Below are 11282 nucleotides of genomic sequence, written 5' to 3'. Positions count from 1 at the left end.
CCCGCCCGCCGCCCGCGCCCTGACATCAGCGCGGCGCCGCCCCCGCTGCGGCGCCGGGACGCGGAGGGGGGGTCCCGGCGGGCGGGGCGAGGCGCGGCGGGGGACACCTTCGCCCTCCGCCTCCCGGCAAAGCGAGGGTGGCCCCCCGCTGGTGGCTCCCGAGAGATGCTACCCCAAAAAATGGGGGTGGAGAGCACCGAGGTGCTGGAGGGTGTCCAGAGGAGGGCAACGAAGCTGGGGAAGGGTTTTGAGCACAAGCCTGCTGGGGAGCGGCTGAGGGACCTGGGGGGGTGTTTAGCCTGGGGAAAAGGAGGCTCGGGAGGGACTTATCTCTCTCTACAACTACCTGAAAGGAGGCTGTAGTGAGATGAGTGTAGTCTCTTCTCCCAGTTACCAAGTGACAGGACGAGAGGAAATGGCCTCAAGTTGCACCAGGGGAGGTTAAAATTGGATATTAGGAAAAATTTCTTCACTGAAAGGGTGATCAGGCACTGGAACAGGTTGCCCAGGAAAGTGGTGGACTCCCTGTATGTGTTCAAAAAATCATGGAATTCTAGAATCATGGAATGGCCTGGGTTGGAAGAGATCTTAAATATCATCTAGTTCCAAATCCCCTGATAGTGACAGGGATACTTTTCACTAGACCAGATGGCTCAGAGCTCCATCCAGCCTGGCCTTAAACACTTCTGGGGATGGGGCATCCATAACTTCACTGTGCAGCCTAATGTGTTGGTGTGGTGCTTAAGGACATGATTTAGTGGTGGACCTGGCAGTGCTGGGTTAATGACTGGACTTGATGCTCTTAGAGGTCTTTTCCAACTTTAGTGATTCTGTGGTTCTAAGATCAACTCCAGGGATGTCTAGGTCATGAAAGATGCAGATGGATGATGGCACCACACAATTACATTTGCTTTGTGGTAACATGTGTGTGTTAAGTACTGATTAATTGAATCTTGTTGTATCTGAATGCTCGAAAGGTTTCAGAACTGTGTGTAAAACCACATTTGGGGGGCCCTAATTAGAATTGGACACATCATTCACATCAGTATGATGTGAATCAGAAAGAATTACTCTTGTAACTTTGTGGTACAAGAGTGTTTTAACATCAAAGAATTACTCTTTGTAACTCCAGTAACTTTATTCTCCAAGTCTCTTTCCTTGCCTTGCACAGCCCAGTTGCAAGAATCTCGTGACAATTTCCACAGTTGCAGCTTGTGCCTGCTGCCCCTCACCATTGCCCACACAGCTCCAGCAAAGCCTCCCGTTAGGTGACTGAAAACATCAGAGGGACTCCTTCATGCTGAGCAGATCCAGGTCTTTTCATCTCCACTTACACAATCCCTCCAGCAGGCAAAAATTCAGAAAGCATGAGCAACACCCGAGTTAATGGGTTAATTAATTTATCACCTGATTAGGCAGAAACAAAGGAGAGAAATTGTTTGAGATCGGTGTTAGTCCCAGTTTTGTTTGCCTTGTTTTATCTTTCCAGTGATTTTAATGATTTGTGTAATACACCTCTTTGCAGGAGCTATTATGCACCACATCTGCATCTTAATTCTACAACCACAATAATCTAAGTATGTTTATTTCATTGGCAAGCAGACAGAAATTGTTGTGAACCGTGAATGCTGCTGGATTTTCCTGTCATTCTTGTCCATCTGGGTCACTGCTGCTTTATCCTGAAGTCACTGTAAGTGCCAGAAAAAAAAATAAATCACAAGAACACTACTAGAAATCAAAAAGTTTTTATACTGTCTCTCGCAGTATGATTCTGGACAAAATATCCAGCACACAGCTAGACAAGTACATAATACACTGAGTAAGAACTGACTGACGGGTTGGGCTCAAAGGATATAAAGCTATTAGACTGTGTCCAGAGGAGGGCAATCAAGATGGTGAAAGATCTTGAGGGCAAGACTTATGAGGAATGGCTGCGGTCCATGGGTTTGTTCAGCTTGGAGAAGGCTGAAGAGTGACCTCATTGCAATCTACAACTTCCTCAAGGTGTCAGCAAAGGGGCAGATGCTGATCTTCTCTTTCTATTGTCCAGTGATAAGACGCAAGAAAATGGAAAGATGCTGCATCAAGGGAAGTTCAGGCTGGCCATTAGGAAAAGGTTCTTCACTGAGAGGGTGGTCAGTCACTGAAACAGTCTCCCCAGGGAAGTGGTAATGGCTCCAAGCCTGACAGAGTTCAAGGAGCATCTGAATGTGACTTAGTCATATGGTTTTGTGTTAGGTAGACCTGTGAGGAACAGGGAGTCAGACTTGATGATCCCTACGGGTTCCTTCCAACTTGAGTTGTTCTATGATTCTATGAAATAGAAAAAACCCAACAATAATTTCCCAAAACTTCAATGAAGTCATGATATTCACATGAACCAAACAAGAGATTTCTCCATGAAGCGTGACTGCTGTGGCCATCCAGGGATGCCACTTTGGGAAGCCTCTTACACATTCACCCTTTGCAAGTGACTCTCAACATGCTGTCAGAAACACAGTTCCAGGGTTCAGTATTGCTACAAGGTTTTAAATGTCTCCAAATGCCACTTTGGCAGGTAAGGCATCTTCTCTAAAAGATACACAGCTATTTCACCTCAAAGAGTTTAGGACCCTGCTTCCACAACTCGGTTCTTCAATTTTCACTCATGCTAAAGTGTTTCATGCAGACATCCAAAAATCTTAGGGCGCTTCAAAAGGGAAAACTATTTACCTACTAACACTGCCCACAATTCATTTTGCAGACAAGGTGTTTTCTGATTTAACTAATTTAAATGCAATTTATTGGATGATCACCTCCACCTCCCCATGGAAGAGGAAGAAGGATTCTCTTCTGCTCTCCCCACCTGGAGTGTTCTGTGCAGCTTAGTCTGCAGCATCCGTGCTGCTCTCAGTGAGGGGCTGCCAGGCACGGACCACCCTCTCCAGAGGACTTGAAAGTGTCAAGGAGCCTTCCTCATGAGTCGGAGGAGGAATGAAAGGCAGATGCAGCAGGGTTGGGGTACTGCGCAGGAAGGAGCAGGTGTGAAGAGTGAGGGCTTCATCAGAGGCTGAGGAGAGAGCCTGGAGTGCCAGCAGGATGCAGCAGACGGTCCTGTCTTGCTGATATTAAAAATGAGTGATTGTTTTGGAAAATTCACATGACAGAAAACAGGTGTTTGGGGGGTTAGAAATATAAATATGCGTATAGATGAGCACATGTAAATTTTCTTAAAAGAACATTAAAAAAATTGCTTGTTTGAAAAAGTGATGCCTATTGTATCCATGCAGTAGCCTTTAATAAAAATGAAATCCTCTCTCTTTATTGAGAAGAAAAAAGATGTTGATACAGAGCATCAAAGAATGAGAAATAACATTGAAATGTGCATTTTGTAGCTTTCCTTCAAATTCCAGTTCATAGGTTCAGGTGATTTTTTATGTAGACTTGCAGGTGCATCCATTCAAGTCATGCCACAAATAAATGCAGTCAGCAGCATATGAAGGATTGTGCTATCCAATACCCATAGATAAAATGGCATTTCAGATGGGTAACACAAGCAAAGAAGCACTTAGACAGTGTGTCAACGGACATGATACAAAAACCTGAACAGAAACGAGAGATGCCAAGACTGTGCCATGCCTTTCAACAGTCACCATAACTGAGTATGCAGAGGAACATGGGTGTCCCTGGGGACACAACATGTACCCCAGTGCAGATGGGTGCAGTGGTGCACATGATCTTCCAAGTGGATCTTAAATGGAAAATATTCTGGTTCCCAGGTGAGTACAGCTGAGACGTCTCACCCCTGTGATCTATGATGTTATCACTGACATTTCTGCTAACACAACGACCCTATCTCTTTTCTGAAATCTTGGATATTTATCTTGAATTGCTAAGAGAAATGGAATCAGATGAACGTATAGGAGTACATAAATATTAAAATAAATATCCTGATGGGAAAGTTGTCTGCTCCGTTTCTTCAAGACCAGGAAGGTCTTTCTCATATGTTCTCATTTTTGCTTCTCAATCCCTGTTTCATAAACCCCTGCTTTGTTGAATAAATATTAATGTAAAGGTTTTGACTATATTTTTTCCTATAACTTGACAGAAATGGACAGTAGTAGATAGAAAGCTGCTGATCAGCTCACTCTATACCAAGTGAGAAGTATGGAAGGGAAGAATATTTCAACCTTCTGTCTGAGAAAATTTAATTTCTAGGTTAATTTGCAAATAAAAATGAGTTTTGTTGGATCACGCCCCACCACCTGCCCAAAGTAAGAGATTTGAAAAAAATTGTGGGTGAGAGGAAAGTGTGTCAGTGGAAGTGTTCCCACTATGAGGACTCTTAATTGCTTGTGACCCTGCTGGGGAAGAAGGTGTGGGAAAATTAATGCTCTGAGCAATATTCATCTTGCTGAGTGTTTTCCTTTCTTTCTTCACTCATGGTTGGTGTGACCTTTCTGGACTCCAACTGCTAGAGGAGATGTACTGCAACATGCAGAGCATGTTATTATTATCTTGAATGTACTCCAGCTTTTTTACCAAATGTTTAGTCTGCTTGGTCAGGATTAAATGTCCTTTGCTTTTGACTCCTGAAGATTTCTGGTCCAGATCACACACCTGGTACGTTACTGCAGTTTTCCCTTAAGGAAGTGCAGAAGCAATTTTCTTTGCTGAAATGTAGTACTACAAGATAGGCTTTCATGAAAACTATTTAAAAAATATTCTCAGAAATCAAACAAAAATACAGCTTGCCTAATCCTACTTTGTGGGAGCTAGCATGTCCTCTGCAGTGACACGGTTCCCCCCAGCCCTGGTCTCTTACACTAGTGGTGTGCTGCATTCCATGTGTGGTGAAGGTGGTTATTCACATTACACCAGAAAAAGAGGACTTGCTCACACATACTCTCCTTGCTTTCATGTTTTCCAAAGGTTCTTTAACAGGGATTCCAAATCCCCAGATCTGGAGAGGAGTCACTGCAGAAAGAGGAACAGGTGGAACAGGCTGAGGTGCTCCAGAGATTTTCACACATAGCCTTACCTATAGTCCTACCCTGCAATAAGGCTTCTTGAAAAGAGGTATTTGTAGTATATTAGCAGCATGTAAGGAATAAAAAAATCAATAAACATAACAACCCACATGTCTTTCTCTTTCTTCACTTGTGAATGCCTGAGACACCAAAGGACCTGCAAGTTGTTCCTTGAAGAGCAAAATTAATGGAATCTGACTGAAGGCTGTGTATCCACATCCCTCTGCACCTTCCCTCTCTGCAGCATTCTTACCCACCTGGGATCTGTGCTTCCTCACTACCCCAGTTTCAGTGATCTCAGGCAATGGCTGCCCTCCTTCCAACAGTACCCCATCTTTGTGCTTTTCAGGTGGGTAAGAAATTGGAAGTACCTCCAGCTAGTGTGGTACTCTGGGTGTATTTTTTCCATGTTTGGACAAAGTTCAATAATCTGCAGCCCCTCAAAACCAGAGGCACTTGAAAATAAATACTTAGATACCCCATAATTTCAGACAACCCACAAACAGAGACAGGAAGGCCATTGGAGAAGGAAAGCTGGTTTTGTGGGAATCATGGCAGGGGACTATTAAGATAGAAAGCTAGATTTTTCCTTGTATATATTTGTTTATAGACAAATTATACAATCAGATAACAAATTTTATCAACTGCCATTTGATCAACTGCAGTTCCTTGACCATTTCACCCCAATTCTGCTTGTTGATTTCATGTGCACTGAGCTCCTTCCAACCTTGCCATTCAAACCAGGATTCCTGGGTACAACACCCTTATGGAATAGACAATCACTACGTTTTAGAAGACCATCAATTCTCTGCAGTCCAAATTTCCCTGAAAATGACCCCAAATTGGTTTCTGCACGTTTGAGATGAAGCTTAAGATAATGTCCATCACTGGGCAGACATTGCTCAGCTTGTAGGTTGTACACATCAGTCAGACTTAATCTGACACATCTTTAGTGATGCTAAAAAGTGTTGCAATATTTTCTGAATTTCAGAAAAGTCAAGCTCTATTTTCTCAGCAAAGGACAACAGGCAGAACAATCTAAGATTACCCAAAGAGATGCAGAGCAGCTTGGGTGTTGTCATTTGGTATATGCATTTGGTATAGCATTTGGTACTATCTTTGTTAGATTTTTCTCATCTTCCTCCTAATTTCTGTGTGGTTTCAGTGTGTTGTGCAGCCTGGGCATGCTAAATGCTTCTGGAAGTGTGAAGGGGCAGTGGCAGTGCTGACCAAACAGTAAGGGCTCTTAGAGCTTAGTCAAGCTCTGCCTGTTCCTTTCTCCCCCATTCTGCTCCGTTTCCACCACAGTATTTTCTGCAGAAGTTTCTGCTCTCTTGCCAGCTCTTTCTTCATAATGCAACTGCCTGAAGGTGGGTTGCTCATTGTTGGATGCTCTCCCACTTGTCTTGTTGGCGTGGAGAGCATCAGGATGGAAGCAGACTCCTCCATTGCTGTTTATACTCATTTCCATGTGAGAGTCCCTCCCTTCACTTTCTCTTACCCCCATCCCATGAAAACTGTGTGTGGTAACCACTCTGCTACAGAGGGCAAGTAGTATTTTCACTAATTATGTTCTAGTTAACTAATTCATTTTCCCTAAGTATATTCTGTGTTCAATAATGGTACATTATGTTAAGTTATGCTAGGATATGTTTTATATTTATAAAATATATTTCTATTTTACTACAACATACAACCTAATCCAGTGCACTGGAAAGCTTATCCCGATGTATGGTAGCAAAGGTTTAAAACCCCAGGTATTAAGTAGATGGAAGTCATGATACAGAGACTATGAACTTACAGTAATCATAACATCATTGTGCCTAACTTGGCAAACTATGTCACTGACTAGATTTTAATTTAAGCAAAGGCAAAAATTGCCAAGGGCATCTATATTACATTTGCCAACCAGTTGAATAAGGCTCATTTAAATTGATTTGAGACACCACAAATGCTCTAGTGTAATAAGATCAGGCATATACATGTGTGCATTTTAGCAATCAAAGAAGTGGCACACGTATGGGAAGGGCTGAGGCAACCTTAGCACTTGCACTGCCATTCCCCTTCAAAAGCAACACAACATCCTTGCTCAGGCTTTGAGTGGGGAAAAGCTAAAACTGACTTGGATGATGACTTTAAGTGTGTAACTCCGAGTGCACTTTTCCATTCCTCCTCTGCCCATGGCTAGTTACCCAGTTTGGGGAAAGCCTCCTGACATTTTTCAAGAAGTCTTGTAAAAGCTGTTCACTGTTTTGCACCTAAAATGTTCTTGACAAAATTTATATTTTTCTTCTTGGATCTACTAGGCTGTTCCATCCCCAGCAAAGAGGGCCTGCTGTCTTGTTTCACCCCACTGCCAAAATGCATCAGGAGTGCAGAGGGTAGGAGAAGGAGGAGACCAGCAGCGGATGAGGACTGAGTCAGGAATCTCAAGAGAACTTGGCCATAGGTGTCCATGGGACCTGATGGGCTGCATCCAGGGCTGTATCCAAGGCTGCTCGCTGTGCTGGCTGCTGCCCTTGTAAGGTCACTCTCTGTCACCTTTGAAAGTTCTTGGGGAGCAGGAGAGATCCCCAAGAACTGGAGGAGGTCAAATTTTGCACCTCTTCAGAAAAGACCAAAAGCATAACCAGGGGAACACAAGCCAGTTAGCCTAACTTTGGTTACTGGTAAAATCATGGAGTGAGTTTTCCAGGAACACCTGTTTTCAATGGATGGTATTTATCTGAACTTTAGTGAGGCTTTTGACACTACCTCCTGTGATATTCTTGCATTGAAGTGAGGATATTATGGGGTGGATGGGTGGGCAACTGGTCTGTAAAACTGCTTGGATGGCTGGGCTCAAAGGGTAGCAGTAAATGGATCATCCTATGCCTGGAGGCCAGTAACAGGTGGAGCACAGCAGGCATGTGTTCTGGGACCTGTCCAGTTTAAGATCATCAATGACACCATGAGTGCACTGTCATCAAGTTTAGACCAAACGAGGGGACCGTTCAAAAAATGGGAGGACAAGTCTGCTATCCAGAGGGACCTGGACATGCTGAAGGAATGGGCCAGCAGCAATCTCCTGAAATTTAACACAGATGAATGCCACATCCTGCACTTGGGAAAGAGGAATCCCCTGTGAGAACACAACTGGTGCCCAACTGGTTGGGAAGCAGCTCTCCCAAGATGGACCTGGGGAAGTTGGTGGGTACAAGGTGGGCATGATCTAGCAGTATGCCCTGGCAGCAAGTGTGGCCAGGGGTAACCACGGCTGTACTACTGAGAGCGTGGCCAGGAGGTCAGGGGGGTAACTAAATCCCTTTACTCGGCAGTAGTGAGACCATGTCTGCAGTCCTGTGCCCAGTTTTGCCCCTTTCAAATAAAAGGAAGAGGATGTTGGAGTGAGTTCAGTGAGGGCCTCCAGGCTGACTGGGGCCTAGAGAACTTCCCTCTGAGGACAGGCTAAGGAAACTGGGCTCATACAGCCCGGAGAAGAGATGGCTTTGGAGGCACCTAACAGCAGTCCTCCAGCAACTATGGGGAAGTCATCAGGGAGGCAGGGCTAGGGTTTTAACTCAGAGAGGTGCATGGTAGGAGAATGAGAGACAACAGATGATGAAACAAGAGAGGTTCAGATTGGATATGTGGAAAAATATTTTCCCCAGGAAGACGATCAGACAGTGGGACAGCTGCTCTGAGAGGCTGTGCAGTCTCTATGCTCAGGGGTTTCAAGGGACAATGGTATCAAGCCCTGACAAACCTGGTCTGACCTCAGAGCTGGCCCTGCTCGAAGTAGAACTAGTCATCTTCTGAGGTTCCTTCAAGTGTGAATCATCCTGTGATCATACGAGTCTGTGGTAATGGAGCCTTGTTTATGGACTTCATAAACAAGGAGCCTGGATGTAGGTGGTATCACTGAGAATAAGAAATGCAACTTTGAGAGAGTTTCCTTTCCTGTATTTAAATTGTCAATAAAATGATGGATTACTTCAGAGGGTTTTTTTTGCATCTCCCAATTATATCCATGTACACACATGTCCATATATATAGAAACAGAGATTGTCTGTGCATTTTCCTCTGTGTATTTATCCACTAAATGCATGTTTTATAATCCTCAGTGTTTTGCAAGGCTACAGGGTAATCTGCTTCATTCAGTAGTTACCCTTGCTCAGGAAATGCACAACAGCCACAAATGCTCCACAGCTTGGTTGCTGGGTAAACTGTAGCTCATTTGTATTCAGCACCCTGCGTAAAAGTGATAAGAAGCCAAATACTCCTAGGAAACAGCACAAATGAAATACAGCACGCAGGAGGCGAAGTATTTATAGAAACAAAATATCAGCATTTTCCACACATTTACACAAAGCAATTTCAGTCTTTTCATAGGAAAAAAAGAACATCTCTGGCACTCATTTACTCATTTCCCTGCAGTCATATATTTTGGCCAAAAAGCACTGACTACATGGAAAACCTTCAGGTCATAGCAAATTAAAGATCAATGACAACCTAAAATAGATGCTGTCATATTTTCACTCCTAACATGTCTTTGCAATAAGAGTGTTGTTTTAGTAAGTAAATAACATGACATTTCTGCTGGAATGGAAGTTTAGCATTGTGGCTGAACCCTGTCCGCAGATCCCCAGCCTGCTATGAGGAAAGGAATTATATCTGTGTTTAACTCTTTGGGACCTCTGGTTTCATTAGCTGAAGCCCATAAAGTACAGAGGCTACAGATCAGAAAAGCAGATGACTACATCTGCCTTCATGTGCACCTATCAGCCGTGGGCTCTGTTCAGGATGGTGAAGCCTTGCTGTATCCAGATGTGATGCCAACCACAGCCCTGGGGACAAGGGCTGCCCCAGCTAAGGGCGCTCCTGGCAATTGGGCCAAAATGCTTCAGCTGTGCTCAAGGGAAGTGAGGGAAGGGTTCATCCCACTTTTGTCAAATGGGCTACACTGTCAAAGGGAGAAGCAGGTCAGGTCAAATCCCCATTGCCCACCGTGCCTGGTGTTGCTGCACCAACCCTAAAGCCACCGAGTGCAGCACCTGTGACACTGCCTCTGTCACCTTGTGACAAAGCAGCTTGTCCTCTGCCTTTGAATGAATAGGTAGGAATAGAAAACTGTTAAAAGTGTAGGTGGTTGATTTTTGAGTCTATCAGTGAGGTTTTAAGACTGATTGTTATGTGTCATCAGCCCTCCTGTGCCTCATATAGTCTTATGAGTAGCATTAAGCCTATGCAATAGCCCTGGAACAAAAATACAGCTGTTTAGTCATTCCACAATAAAGTAATAGAATAGGCAACAATTTCTGCAGGAAGCTTAGAAAATAAGTACCTATGCAGATAATTCCAAGTATTATTCCCATTTGGCTAAGATGTGAGTGAAGTTTGGGAGACATCTTCAGCTGTATCTTCTGCTATGTTCCCTAGGCTTTAATCACAATTTCCTCTTTGTAGATTTTGGGAGTAGGAATTTGTGAATGCATGAAAAATATATGATAAAATCCCATGCGAAGTGTGAATTTACCTTTTATTGGTCTTTTATTGCTGCAGTTTTCATTAGGAACATTGAGAAGCAGGAAAGACAAGAGAAAATGTTGGAACTGTCTAATATGAAGTAAAGAAATAAAATAGTGGAAAAAAGCATCTGAACTTGGAAACAGCAGAAAGACCTAAAAATATCTTTTTGTTGCCATAGCATACAGCTGAGTCAAAAATATTTTAGACAGAAATTGTCTTATCTATTAGTAGAAAAGACAATAAATTTAATGGTACTAAGTAATCATTTGCACCTCTCTATTTTAACCTTTGCTCTCTTCAGTCTTTACCAACATTAAATAAGCAACTAAACACATAGCAGTCAGTACATGCCAGTGATTTATAAACAGAAAAATAAGGCTTGGACAGCACTGGAGGCTGTGCAGCAGGAGCCATGAGGTGCTGTTGATGGCTTATAGTTCAACAGGGTATTCTCTTGAATCTATTTTTATCTGTATCCTCACACACAGTGTCTGCAGGTAAAGCAAAGACATTTTAAAAACGTACTCCTGCAGCACAGGTTTCTTGCTCTGCAGGACACCAGCCTGCAAAGCTTCAAATCTGTTCCTACCTGGCAGAGGAGTGACAATATGTACCAGCTCTAGACAAGCCTGATAAAATGGAATAAACTGGGGAAAAAAAGGTTGCAGTTATGAAATGTTTAAAAAGCTGATCCTGAAGCAACTGCAAAGCAGCAAATCCAAGACTTTCTGGCCAAAAATATGGAGGCTTTGCAAGTTATTCTGT

Source organism: Pseudopipra pipra, chromosome 4 (genome assembly GCF_036250125.1).
Source record: "Pseudopipra pipra isolate bDixPip1 chromosome 4, bDixPip1.hap1, whole genome shotgun sequence".
NCBI lineage: Eukaryota > Metazoa > Chordata > Aves > Passeriformes > Pipridae > Pseudopipra > Pseudopipra pipra.
This window is presented reverse-complemented; position numbering follows the sequence as displayed.